The sequence below is a fragment of the Vipera berus genome (genome assembly GCF_964194415.1).
Source record: "Vipera berus genome assembly, chromosome: 2".
NCBI classification, from domain to species: domain Eukaryota; kingdom Metazoa; phylum Chordata; class Lepidosauria; order Squamata; family Viperidae; genus Vipera; species Vipera berus.
In genome coordinates, this window is record NC_138203.1 from 213,911,363 (window position 1) to 213,924,646 (window position 13,284).

The 13,284-nt window shown below is 37.1% G+C and overlaps 1 protein-coding gene across 2 annotated transcripts in view; it reads left to right on the plus strand.

The window, feature by feature from the left end:
* CPLX2 (complexin 2) overlaps positions 1–13,284 on the plus strand; it is a 149,017-nt gene that overhangs the window by 15,831 nt on the left and 119,902 nt on the right. For both annotated transcript variants that reach the window (XM_081318628.1, XM_081318626.1), the window contains one exon: positions 3,220–3,307. The gene's annotated coding sequence lies outside the window, so the exon portion shown is untranslated. The remainder of the gene's footprint in view (positions 1–3,219; positions 3,308–13,284) is intronic.

The window sequence follows — 13,284 nt, forward strand, 5'->3', positions numbered from 1 at the left end:
CTCACGTCAAAGAAATTCTCTTTTTTTAAGTTTTATTTTTATTCTTTTTAACAGAGTTCAATAATAATTATTCAACAAAATGTGTTGTCTGAGTATCTTGTTTACTAATACAAATTAAATTCCTAATCCCTACATCTTTTCTCTAACCATTGATAAAATAGGTCCCAAGTCTGAAAATATTCTGTATCTTCTTTTTCTTTCAACCTTAAAGTAAGTCTGTCCATTTCTGCACAGTCTAATATTTTTCTGATTATTTCTTCTTCTGGTGGTATTTCTTCGTTCTTCCAATATTGTGCAAATATAATTCTTGCCACTGTTATCACGTGTAGAATCAAATATGTACTTTGCTTATCAAGTTTTTCTGGCATTATACTAGTAAAAACCAGGTTTATAGTCTACATGTTTCTCTTAACATTTTTTCTAACCAAGTGTGGATTATTGTCCAATATCTCCTTGCTTCAACACATGTCCACCACATATGATCATAAGTACCTGGTTTGTGTTTACATTTCCAACATTTCTCTGACATGTTTTTAAACATTTTTGCTAATCTTGTTGGTGGCAAATGCCATCTATAAAACATTTTATGTAAGTTTTCTTTGTATGAAACTGACATTGTCAATTTATAGTTTCTTTCCCACAAACTTTGCCACTTTTCTAAGTCTATATTATGTCCAAAATTCTTTGCCCATACTATCATTGTCTCTTTTATTTGTTCATTTTCCATTTTGAAATTTAATAAGAAATTGTACATTTTTAATTAACTTTTCATCAGAAGTTAATAATGTCTGATAATATCTTTATCATATCTGACTTGCATTAATAAATGTGACCACCATGTTAAATCGATGCCCTGATATTCCATCTCTTGCCTGGATTTTAATTTAGAATTTAGAATATCTTTGTATGTCCATATTTTATCGAGACTGACTAGATTTGGATGTACGAATGCTTCCATTGTTGAAAGCCATCCTAGAATTTTCAAATTTTACATTTTATTTTTTCCCAATTTAATAATACTGCATTTCTAATGTTATGGTTTTGGAAGTATTTATGTATTTTATTTTTTCCATACCATAAAAAAGCATGCCAACCAAGTTGCAGGTCATGTCCCTCCAGATACAGCAATCTTTATTTTTAAGAGTGATTCATTCTTTTATCCATGTTAACACTGATGCTTGATAATATAAAACCCAATCTGGCATTTCCCTTGGCTTCTTGTAACATTTTCAATTTAATTCTAGCTTTCTCTCCTTCCCAGATAAATTTTTGAATTAAAGAGTTTAAATCTTCAAAGAATTTTTTCTGCAGTTTTATAGGTATCGTTTGAAATAAAAATAATATTTTTGGTAATATATTCATTTTCACCATAGCAATTCTTCCTAACATCGACAGTTGAAGATTCTTCCATTTTTTCAAATCAAGCTTTATTTGGTTTAACAATTTAATGTAATTATCTTCTTTTATTGTTGAACATCTTGCTGTCAAATATATTCCCAAATATTTGACCTTTTTGACTATTTGCAATTCTATTTTTTCTGATAATTACTTTTTTTGTTTATCTGTAAAAAATTTAACTATCACTTTAGTTTTTTCTCTATTTATCTTTAATCCTGTTATCTCTCCAAATTGTTCTATCTTTTCCAACAGTTTAGGAATCATCTCTAAAGGTTCCTCTAGAATGAATACCAAATCATCTGCAAATGCTTGCAGTTTGTAGGTTTCACCTTTTATTTTCAATCCTTTAATTTCTGGATCTTGCCTAATGTTTCTATTTAAAACTTCCAAAGTTTAAGATAAATAGCAATGGGGATAATGGACATCCTTGTCTTATTCTTAAAATTTATCTATGCATTCTCTTGTGTATCCAAAATATAGCACTTTCTTGAAAATTAAAAAAAGAATAAATATTTTGCTCAAAAAAAGAAACATGAAGCATTTACTTTTTATTTTAAACCATATATGTCTTGGATATATGCTGGATATATTTGCTTCAAGTTTTATTGCTTTTTAAGATTGCCTTTTCCAAACTGCACTTGAAGTAATCAAAGATCCTTTGACTTTAGGTATATCTCCTATTTGAAAGAAAGTCTTAAGACATATCTAATAAAATGTTTCACAAAATATAATACTCTTATTTTATCAGAGTGGGACCGTTTCCTAGGAATGTGTGTGATGGTATTGACATTGCAAAGCTGGATTTTTTTGCTTAATACAGTGTCAAGTTAACACGTGTGATTGATATCCCTAAGATGACACTTTTCCTTTTAAAATGTATCACTAGTTCTTACAACATAGAAAAGTGACTTACTATATCTTAGTAGCCAGCTGTCTGTTTAGCCCAGTTACCTGTTTCAACTATAGCAGCACTTTTTAGAAATCTAACTCCACCTTTTTCTCTATATATTATATATTACAGTTTCCAGCACAGATTTTTTGTTTAAAAAAATCCCTCTCCTCAATACTCAACTGGAATAATTTAAGGAAGACTGTATAGTGTATATCTACTCAAATAAATAGGCTATGATAAGGAAGAGATACAGGGATTTAATATTCATACCTACCTATCAGATTGGACTCTTCCCAGGTGATGAAACTACACTAATTTCTCATGTGTTTATTTATTTATTTATTTATTAGATTTATGTATCGCCCATCTCATCCAGAAGCACACTTTTTGATTCCTCCATGTCAATGTTCATTGTTATCCAAACATTTGGATTTTGGTTTGCAGGGATTAGGGGGAACATCACAGTGAACAGGATATAGAATCTGTTATTCTGGAGAACTTGGCAGGATTCACACATTGATATAAGAGTGTTGAAACCTTGGCAGCCAAATAATTCACAGAAAAACAGCTCATGGTACTGCTACTCCCATTTAATATTAGAGCTGTCCCTTAACAGATACCAAAGATTATATGCTGGAGAGGGAAGAATATTTGAAGTCAATATTTGAAGACAAGATGTCCCAAGAGAGCCATTGCTAAGCATATGTGATGTGCATTTTTCTTTTCCGTGCCTTATGGCTGTATAGTCACAGCAGTAGTTACCATAATGATTAGAGTTGCAGGTTCTTCCTGCTGCTAAAGTAAAGATAATAGGGTCATCTTAGGAATGCTCCATAATTGCTTGAAAGAATAACAGTGACATTCAACAGTGACATGAATGCAAGTTCAGGCTATCTGACCCTGTCCTCCTCATCTGTATGCACTTCCAGGGTATGAGCTACCTTTGACATGCACTGCCTGGCTGAGGAACTACTATATTAGTTGTCTGAAGGAGCACTGCCTTGGCAATTCAAAAAGGTATGTGTTTTTCCATTCTGCTCCCATGTTGCTTATTTGATTATCAATTTATTGTATTTATATCCTGTCTTGTTTTCTCGGAGATTAATATAGTTTGCATGGGAGATCACCCCTAATTTTATCAACACAGCAATAATCAATTGGGCTGAGAGATAGTGGCATCAACTAATAAGTGCTGTGGTGGACTGGAGATTTGAACCTAGCCTTCCCAGGCTGACTTTAGCAATTATATGATGTTGTTCTTGATTTTCTTGCAATTATGGTTTTGTCAATGAGAACAAATGCGATTTTCCCAGGTACTTGTTGAATTTTCATAGAGAAAGGTACAGATTGCTAACTTGGCTCTAGGATGTTTTGAGAGGAGATTCTGTCTTCAAAACAGGTGGCAGAGTTTCAGAAGAAGATAAGTTTTTGTATCCTTTGCTTATCCCAGTTCTTTGTCCTGAGAATATTTGAAGCAGTAGTAAAGAATATTAACTAAGTACCAAGCAAACTCCTATGGATCCAGTTACTGGAGCCCTGGTGATGCAGTGGTTAGAATATAATACTGCAGGCAAACTCTGCTCATAACTGGGAGTTCAATCCTGACAGGCTCAAGGTTGACTCAGCTTCCCATCCTTCCAAGGTCAGTAAAATGTGACTCTGTAAACCGCCCAGAGAGTACTTCAAAGCATTGTGGAATGGTATATAAGTCTAAGTGCTATTGCTATTGCTCCTGTAGTATCCCAACATTAGAGTTGTTTAGTATATATGTCCTATAATTGAATAGAGAAATGGACATGTAAAATAAAGGGCCTAAAAATAAGGAGAGGATAAATGCTTGTATCACTAACTACAAAATTTGATGTGGGCCCAATTTGGTGATTTGAAAGATAGCTTCTGACTTAATTTAAGCAGGAATTTTAGAAACCAAGCCATTATAGTTCGCATGGAGTAACATAAGAATGGCTGTCAATTTTATTTTTTAATAGAATGGAATTTGCAGACTAAGAGAAAAGTCTGACCAGATTTAGATAAATAATCAAGTTCCATTTTAGTCAGTTTGATTTCTGATGACTATCAGGACATAGGATGGAAGATTTTTTAAAACAGTCTCATCTATTCTGTAGCTCTGGAATTTAGCAGTGATCTTCAACCCAAGTACTAATTAGGTCTGACCCTATTTAGCTTTTCAAGATCATCCAAGTTCTGTAGTGCTGCCACAGTTTGAGTTAAGTTCTTTTGCATGACACGGTTGTTGTTGTTTTGTTACTTTGATTTTTAAAAGATAGTAAGCTTGTAAGCCGCCCTGAGTCTTCGGAGAAGGGCGGGATATAAATGGAATTAAAATAAAAAAAATAAAAAAATACCAACAACTTTTTTGTTCGCTTTGGACTGAATTAGTGATAATAATAGCTTACCTTTTTCTAACTTGGTGACCTCCACTTATCTTGAATAGCACCTATGAAGCTGGAAGTTGAGGGCACCAGTCTGGGGGAAAGCTTCTCACCATCCTTGGCAGGTTATTCTACAACCATAGAGGGTGAGCTGAAATTGGCTATGTTGTTCTGATGCTAGGGAGATCTATAAACACAAGAAATATCTAAGACAGGCATGTCAAACTTGTGATGTATCACAACTTTTTCCCCATTGCCAGCAATAGTGGTGCAGTTTTGGTGTGATGCATCCAGCCCGTGGGCCAGCAGTTTGACATGCCTGATCTAAGACTATTAATTAATGTATTTAATAATCTATTAAATTTCCATTACATTTAATACACTAATGGTAAAACAGTAGGGGAAGTATGATCTTGCAGATGACATCAAATTTCATCAGCGTAGGAGTTTAGCTTTGTTAAAAAGACTGATTATGGGAGTAACATTCAGCCTGTTTTGATATTTTGTCTTGATTATAAAAAGTGTTGAAAACCTGCTTTCATTAAATTGTGTTCAAGGAAGAGTTAGTGGAGCTGTCAGTGGCATTTAAAAACTCATACTCTCCGTACATTTTCATCCAAAATTTTTCTGGTGATTTTTTTAAAAAATTCCTCTCAATTGTTTCAGTGTGACATCTGATAAAAGATCTGCCAACATTTCTTCAGGGCAAGTTGTTTCACTAGTGAAATGAAAGGATCAAAAAGCCATTTTCAAAAGCTTGACTTGGACCTTGGGATGAAATGGCACAACACCTTCTATTTGCTCAGGAAACATTGAAATTCTTTGGAATGTAGCTTAAGAAATACTGATCTAGGAGTCAATTCCATTTCCACCCCTACTCAGAAAATCAATTCACATTGATTGTTGTAGTTTGAGCCCCTTCTTAAGATGTTCATAAGGACTAAGCTTCCTTTAGATACATTTTGCTGTCTGGGTATGCTAGTCTTAATGGCCAGTAGCAGCAAGATACTTGCACTTTTAAAAGGAGAAAAGGAAATAAATTAGCAACCTGGACCCTAAGTGTTGGCTGAGTGTAAAATCAGGCAAAATAGGGCTTCATTTATTGAGTTCAAAACAGAATTAAATAATCTGAAATAAATTTAAGGGGCTGTAGACAGTGTGTTAGGACGCTGAGAAGGTCGGCAGTTTGGCGGGTCGAATCCCGAGTGCCGCGTAACAGAGTGAGCACCTGTTACTCGTCCCAGCTTCTGCCAACCTAGCAGTTTGAAAGCACGTAAAAATGCAAGTAGAAAAATAGGGACCACTACGGTGGGAAGGTAACAGTGTTCCGTGCGCCTTTGGTGTCTAGTCATGCCGGCCACATGACCACGGAGACGTCCTCGGACAAGCGCTGGCTCTTTGGCTTTGAAACGGAGATGAGCACCAGCCTCTAGAGTTTGAAACAACTAGCACGCATGTGCGGTGGAACCTTTACCTTTACCTTTAGACAGAAAATAAATTTGGAGCTTGAATAAATAGCAATTGAACATGAATGGGGGGAAATGTATAGGAATATGCATATGTGTTGGGACTGGAATACAAATCTGTATTTATTTTGTGGCTTTGTCCTACCCTCATTCTGCCTTTAGCTATGACCATCAAATGGAAAACTTGAGAGGTCTCAGGGCAACAACCTTTTTATTTGATTCCATATTCAGATGCTTGCTGCCTGGCATATGGCCAGAAGAGGAGGAGAGGGAAGTGAAGGAGGATGAGAGAATGGGAGGAAGAGGATTAGCAAGACCCTTTGGCAGCAGCCTCAATGTAGATCTGTGGCAGAGTGTTGCCTGTAAGCCTGTTTGCAATACTTTTCACTGTCATCTATTTTGATTCAGAGGACAGATAGCCCTGAGGTGCTGTGGTGCTGGTGTTTTTTCGGGAAGATTAACAGGTGGGAATTGAGTAATGATGCATTCCTCTTTCCCTTAGGTGCATGGTTCATAGAATACCATTGGTTATTCATGACAAGGAAACATTTATTTCACAGCATTTCTCTGTAGGCCACTCATGTCTGTGGTCTAAAAGTTGCATGGAATTCTATTAGGCAGTAAACATCCATGGCTTTCTCTTCCGTGACTTTGTCTAATCCTCTATAAAACAATCTAAAGTAGTAGCCATTGCTCTATCTCAAGGGACCTAATTCTGTAATTTCACTATGCCCTGTAGCTATAACTTCCTTTAAAATGCCCTGAATTTTCCACAATGGACATCCCCTAAAAAATAAGGGGGAAAACTCCCGACCTTCACCCCTTGCAGAGATATATGTGCTTCAGGTCCTGTCTTACTATTTTTCCTACCTAACTGCTCTGCCCAAACTTACCTCATAGGGGAATCACTTTTTCCAGCAATACGCATTGAGGTATAGTAACAAGAATTCTGTATGATAGAACCAGATGTTTGCATGAGGGTTTATCAACACTGCGTTTGCAGGATTCTCCTCTTTCCCTCATTGCAACAGGCCCCTCTACAAGGAACGTGTTACCTTGACTAAATAATCTAAAAATAATCAACAAATGGCCCTTAACCTGATTATACAGTGAGCCACTGTGCCTACAACATGTACACTTGGTTTCAGTGAAATGAAGGAAGGAAAGAAGCAGCCTTTAGATGTTCAGGTCCATTCTGTAAATTGACTGGGAAATCCATGTGAATAGGGAAAGTCTCTACTATATATCCATCAGATTACTGTATTTACAGCATTGACATTAAAATAGTTTATTTATTTATTTATTTATTTATTTGGATTTGTATACCGCCCTTTCCCGAAGGACTCAGGGCGGTTTACAGGGAATTAAAACAAGAAATACAAAAATTAAAAACAATTAAAAAGATTATAACAGTCCCTGAAAGAGTAAAAACCCCAATTAAAATTAAAATTAACATTCTCAGCCTGGGCCAGAGAGCTCGAAGAGCCAGGTCTTCAGGTCCCGGCGGAATGAACGGAGGTCGGGGGCAGTCCTCAACTCCACGGGCAGCTGGTTCCAGAGGGCAGGCGCACCCACTGAGAAGGCCCTCCCCCTGGGCGTTACCCACCAGCAATCTTTTACCGGCGGCACCCTGAGAAGACCCTCCCTGTGGGAGCGCACTGGACGAAGGGAACTTGATGCTGGCAGCAGGTGTTCCCTCAGATATCCCAGACCCAAGCCATTTAGGGCTTTATAGGTCATTACCAGCACCTTGAATCTCTCTATCTTTATATATCTCGCTGTCCCAAATTTCAAATTTTAGAGGTATTGATAAAATAATTCATGGGACTGATTTTAGGCTTTGGGGTGAGATAGTGATGATAAAATGCATCTCATAATGCAAGCGCTTTTATCATGGTTGGTATTATTACTCGTCTATAGCCCATTACAGCTCTTTCCATAGCATTCCCCTCATAACGCTGTGCCCATCTGTGTGCAACATGAATAGAATGTGTTCCTTTGGAGTATAGCTCTCTTCCCATTCACCCATGAGCAGATTTAAAAGCATGCATGATTTCTGGGCAGTTCTGATTATATGCCAATTACCAGTGTAACCCCATAATGGAAAAAGAGCTTTCTATTTTCCCTTGGACAGAGAAGGAAATGCAGACACGCATGAAGTGGTGGCTTTCTTGGTGGTTTTCATGATCCGGTGCACACAGTTATGGGTAGAGGTAGAGGCAAGTTGGATATTTGCTCTCATGGGTTAATATTATGCCACTGAGCACTCCTTATGAACTGTTTGCTGAAAAAAGAAAAGAACAAACTTGTAATTTATGGGTTTGGAAATTAGAAAAGATAGCTTATAAAAAGGAGGAATTATGATGTAACCTTAGAGAGAGAGGGTATATATTCTATGTATTTATAATTGCTGTCAAGAAGATTGAAGCAGCTTCTTCAGAATCTTTTCCTTTTTTTTCTTTTTCACTTTCTTACTACCTTTATTCTGAATTTAAAATCTGTACTGTTTTTAATCTGGTTTAAACACTTCAATAAAAATTATTTTAAAAAATACTCTGCCCCCAAGGTGATTTGGGCTCACACTTCTGGGAAGAAGCTTTGGGTACTTTAGGCTGAGATATCTTACGCACATTAATCTGTGAGCAAGCCCAATTTAGTTTAATGCATTTACTATACTTTTCAGCAGGCATTCAAAGGAATATGCTGCAAGTTGTCAAAAGTAACAACTAGTTTTATACTTTGCTGTTCAGATGGTGGAAAATTAAGCTAATTTAACAAAAGGGAAATGTTCATACATCCTCTGATACCTAATGGCAGCTGTTCATCATGAACAAATTTCTCTTGGGGGAAGATGTAGGAGGGTGTGGTATCTTTATCTTTTCAACCTCTCATTTGAGTTTTTAAAAATGATAATAATGCAATGACAGGGGATATAAATATATATAAGTTGCACATTATTACTAGCCAGGTAGGCAACAGTATTTCTCTATAACAAGCTATAACTATATTCATTTTTCCCAATGATAAAATGTTTTGGCTTGAATGCTGGGAAAATATATTTTCTTTACAATAAAAGCATAACCTCAAGGGAAGACCAATGGACAGTGTGCTATAGATGAGAAACAACACTTATTTGTTTATATAATTAATGTATACAGCAGTGGTTAGCAATGTACAATAAGCTCAAAATATAGATTCCAGCCCTAAAAGTTTTACAATTGTGTGTGTGTGTGTGTGTGTGTGTGTGTGTGTGACCAGAGATGGTTATTTTAAATGGCAATTTATGGGTGCATTTGAGTTAGCAGTCCCATTTGCCTATTTATTGCAGCAAAAATAGAGAATATGGGTTAATCCAAAGAGTAGAAGGGTCCTGTACCTTTAAAATAGAAGAGGAGAAAGTTTTTAATTGGGATACTTTTGCAAGATAGACTGAAATAATCTGTTCTGTCCCACAATCCAAGGGGAAAGAGACCTATCCTCATTTGCACCTGGCTGGCCTTGCCCTAAAGGTTTCTTAAAATGAAAATCCTAGGGTTGTTTTTTTTTGCCTGGGAGGGAATAGGTGGCTGCTTCATAAGCAGGGGTGTGACGATTCAAACACAAAACATCTAACCAGGGGAGCACCAATTTAGTTGTTTCTTTCTTTTCAATTACTGTAAACTCTGTTTGAGAAAAGCACAGAGGCCAAGCCATGTTGTTCTTTCCACCTAGATTAAAAAGGTTATCCTACTGAGAGAAGGGGCTTTTTTGTGTGTTTTGAACTACTGGTTCGAACTGTGCCATCATTTCTCCCCCAAGAATGACATTCCTAGACAGCAGCTCTGGAGAGACACTCTGCTTGTATTTAGCATCTGTCTGCTTGATACTCTAACAGGATGAATAGGGTTTTAAAAATTTAAGAAAAGAGACAAACTATTGTGCTTTGCCAGTTTAATATTTAATCCTGCCGGATTGACTCGATTCTGCTCTCAACTTCCTCTGGTGTCAGCAGCACCCCTTTACAAATATTCCAAATGAAGCTGGCATCCACGCATTCCCTAATGTGAGATCACTGAACAGCTTGCCTTGAGGTTTTACTTCTGCCCAGATATAATTCCACCATTGTCGTGTTTTGCAACAGTTCCCACTCCAGCTGTGTATTGTCTTTGCGGACTTTAAAAGTCCTATTTCACTAAGTAATATTCCAGGGGTGATTGTTATTTTACACTTCCTGTTTTTTTAAAAAATAAAATACAGAATGAGAATGGAACCTTTTACAACTGAATCCACATGAATATTCCTACCATATAAGCAATTCATCAGAACAACAATGTAGCAACAAAGACTGTGGTTTTCCTAGCAATGGAAGTTTTTAATAATAGAGCACACCAATATGAAGAAAACTTTGGTATACTTAATACACATGGTGGCTGCCCACTTGCTTGCTTTTGCTTCGCTGGTATATGCATATTTATAAGCATATTTTAGGAGTGATCAAAGTATTTGGAAAGGTTAAAAAAGGAGTGAATAGAAAATATGTCCTTAAAATATCTCAGATTTTTTGATTTAGCTCACTGTGTGATGTGGATCAATCAATGGCATCTATGGAGTGGCCCCAAAAAATCAAAGTAACAATTGTGGCTTCAAAATCACACACATACAGAAGGGATAGATTCAGTCTCACACTTATTGCCTTCATGACTTCTTTCAACCCCTCTGTGGATCTCTCCTGGGCAGCAATACTAATCATCTTTAGTGTTTTGGTTGTTGCTAAACAGCAAGTGTCAGCATCCGTCACCATCGGCCATGCTTTAAATGTTTAATGTTTAAATGTTCTTAAAAACTTGAAATAGCATGAGATTTGAAGTTAGCCATTAAAACACAATATCTGAACAGAGAAAAAGAGGCACAAAGGCTAATCTGGACACAGTCTTCCCAATGTTGGGAAAGCTGGTGTTTTAATTTAAATTAGAGTAATTATAAATGTGTATTTACATCAATCTTGTCTATCAGTCAGATGTGTAGGAGCTGCATTTACCAAATTCATAGTCACAACTGATGCTTTAGGACACCAGGTTGGGAAAGTCTTATCTTACTTGGAGTGGCCTTTCTTTTTTTCTTCTTTTTTTGCTCACATGTAAGACTCTCTAGCACACAATCTACTCTATTGTTGTTTAACTTCCAAGGCCAAGAAGGAACCTTGTATTTGCCAAACACACTTCAGGCTTAGTTCCAGCTGTGATGTCACTCTCAAACATCTCTATTAGCCACTTGTGTTTCTGCAGCCACTTCCATAACCACACATCACTCCCCATGCCTCCAATGTATCAGTTGCTACGGTAAGCCTAAAATATAACTGCTGGAAGACTCCTCCCCAGTGCCCGGTTTTAAAGCTGGCAGTTGTACCTAATATTCCAGTTTTCAGAGTGGAGCCCTAGTTCTCTCCATTTAGACTTCCTAAATGGAAGGAATTTCAGAGTCAAACAATCACTCAGGAAAATGTTAAAGCCACAGTGGATGGTCAGCATAAATGTACGAATGGCACTTCTAGGAAAGCAAGAATTGATAAACTGTAAATCTTGAAACATGGCTCAGGTTGCCACTGATTGCCTTTCTTTCTCCCAAACTATTGTTTTGGCCAGAGTCTTATCAGCAGTTTGCCACATACAGCTTACCATTTTGGAAGAGTAGGTACATTTTGTGCCAGCGTTCAAGTCAAGTGTTGTGTAGTGGGTTCTGGAGAGCAGGAAAGACGCCAGGCTGATGAGTACAACATAACAGCTCTTTATTTGGTGGAAGTGCCTGTACTGGGTAATAGGGGCTAACTGAACTCTTATATATACCTGGCCAGTACCTGGCCAGGTACTCAACCAACCAATCGGATTGAACCTCTGTTTCCCGCTGAAAATGCTTCCCGCCAAAACAGTTACAGTTCAACACCTCCTGGTGGTGACTCTTATGCAAGCTTTAGGTGTTCCAATAAAGCCTAATACATAAGATCAAGAATCTTCCGTGCAGAATTTAGCATCCTTTAGCATTCACCCTGCAACTTCTCAAAGTAAAAGAGTACCTTGTATCTCCTGTTCTCGTGTCTCTTCCCTGAAGGAGAAGCATATTATAATTTTGCACAGAGATTTCTTTGATGAGTTTTTTGACTGAGATTTTTTTTATGGAGAGGATGTATAAATCACTTAATGCATCTTGTGTATATGCTTTAAAGTAGCATGATATAAGGCTTTTTTCTTTCTTCTTTTCATTATGTTGTCAAAGACTTGAGGCCAGTGGATATTTGTGTTTCATGCTGGCTTTTTGGCTTACTATCATGGTGTTTCATGCATTTGCCAACCTGAGACTATTTTCCCTTCAGCGTTCCCTTTTTCTTAACCCTTCACTTTTATAATTTTTTATTGTGATTTCAAGTTTCTACCAAACTCCAGGCTTTTTGATCTAGTGGTATGTGAATCCTTCCCAGGAGAAGTGCATGTAAAACTACAGCTCCTGTTTTGCAACATTTTCCTTTGACTTCAGATCAGAGGTGAGGATTTGCACCTCAGGGGAGATGGGCTTTTCAGATGCTATTTTTCAGTGCTCACTACCCAGCTGTGAATAACCAGGCAGTTGTTCCTTTTTAAACTTGCATTCCTGCATAGCTTCATAACTGCAGATACAATTACCAGATTCTTATAAAACAACCAGAAAGAACAGCATAACCTTTCATAGTTCTGTTCCATCTCCAATAATAACAACACAGTGCCTTGATATGAGGCACTTGGTTGCATTATAGAAAGTACAGATACTGTGTGGGTTAATTAAAGTATGTCTTCAGACATCAAATGCATTTTGGAAAAGAAAAGCTAGCACAGAATTCATTCGACACAGATTGGCTTTCAACTGTAAACTGTTCTAACCTCCACACTCTTCTTATTCTTGTCTATACTTGGAAGTCACTTTTAGACATATTTACTGTGGGTTTTTTCTATGGAATCTAAAGACAGGGTGCATGGGGGTCTTCTCTAATTGTTGCAACAGCAGCTTTCTCAAGGGGGCTGGCCTGAGACAGCCTGACTTTTATTCAAAATCGTCTAATGAGCTCCAGGGTTGAGAGTGGAGTTGAACCAGGTTTCCTCTCCAAGTTAAACACTTTGATCAATAGCTG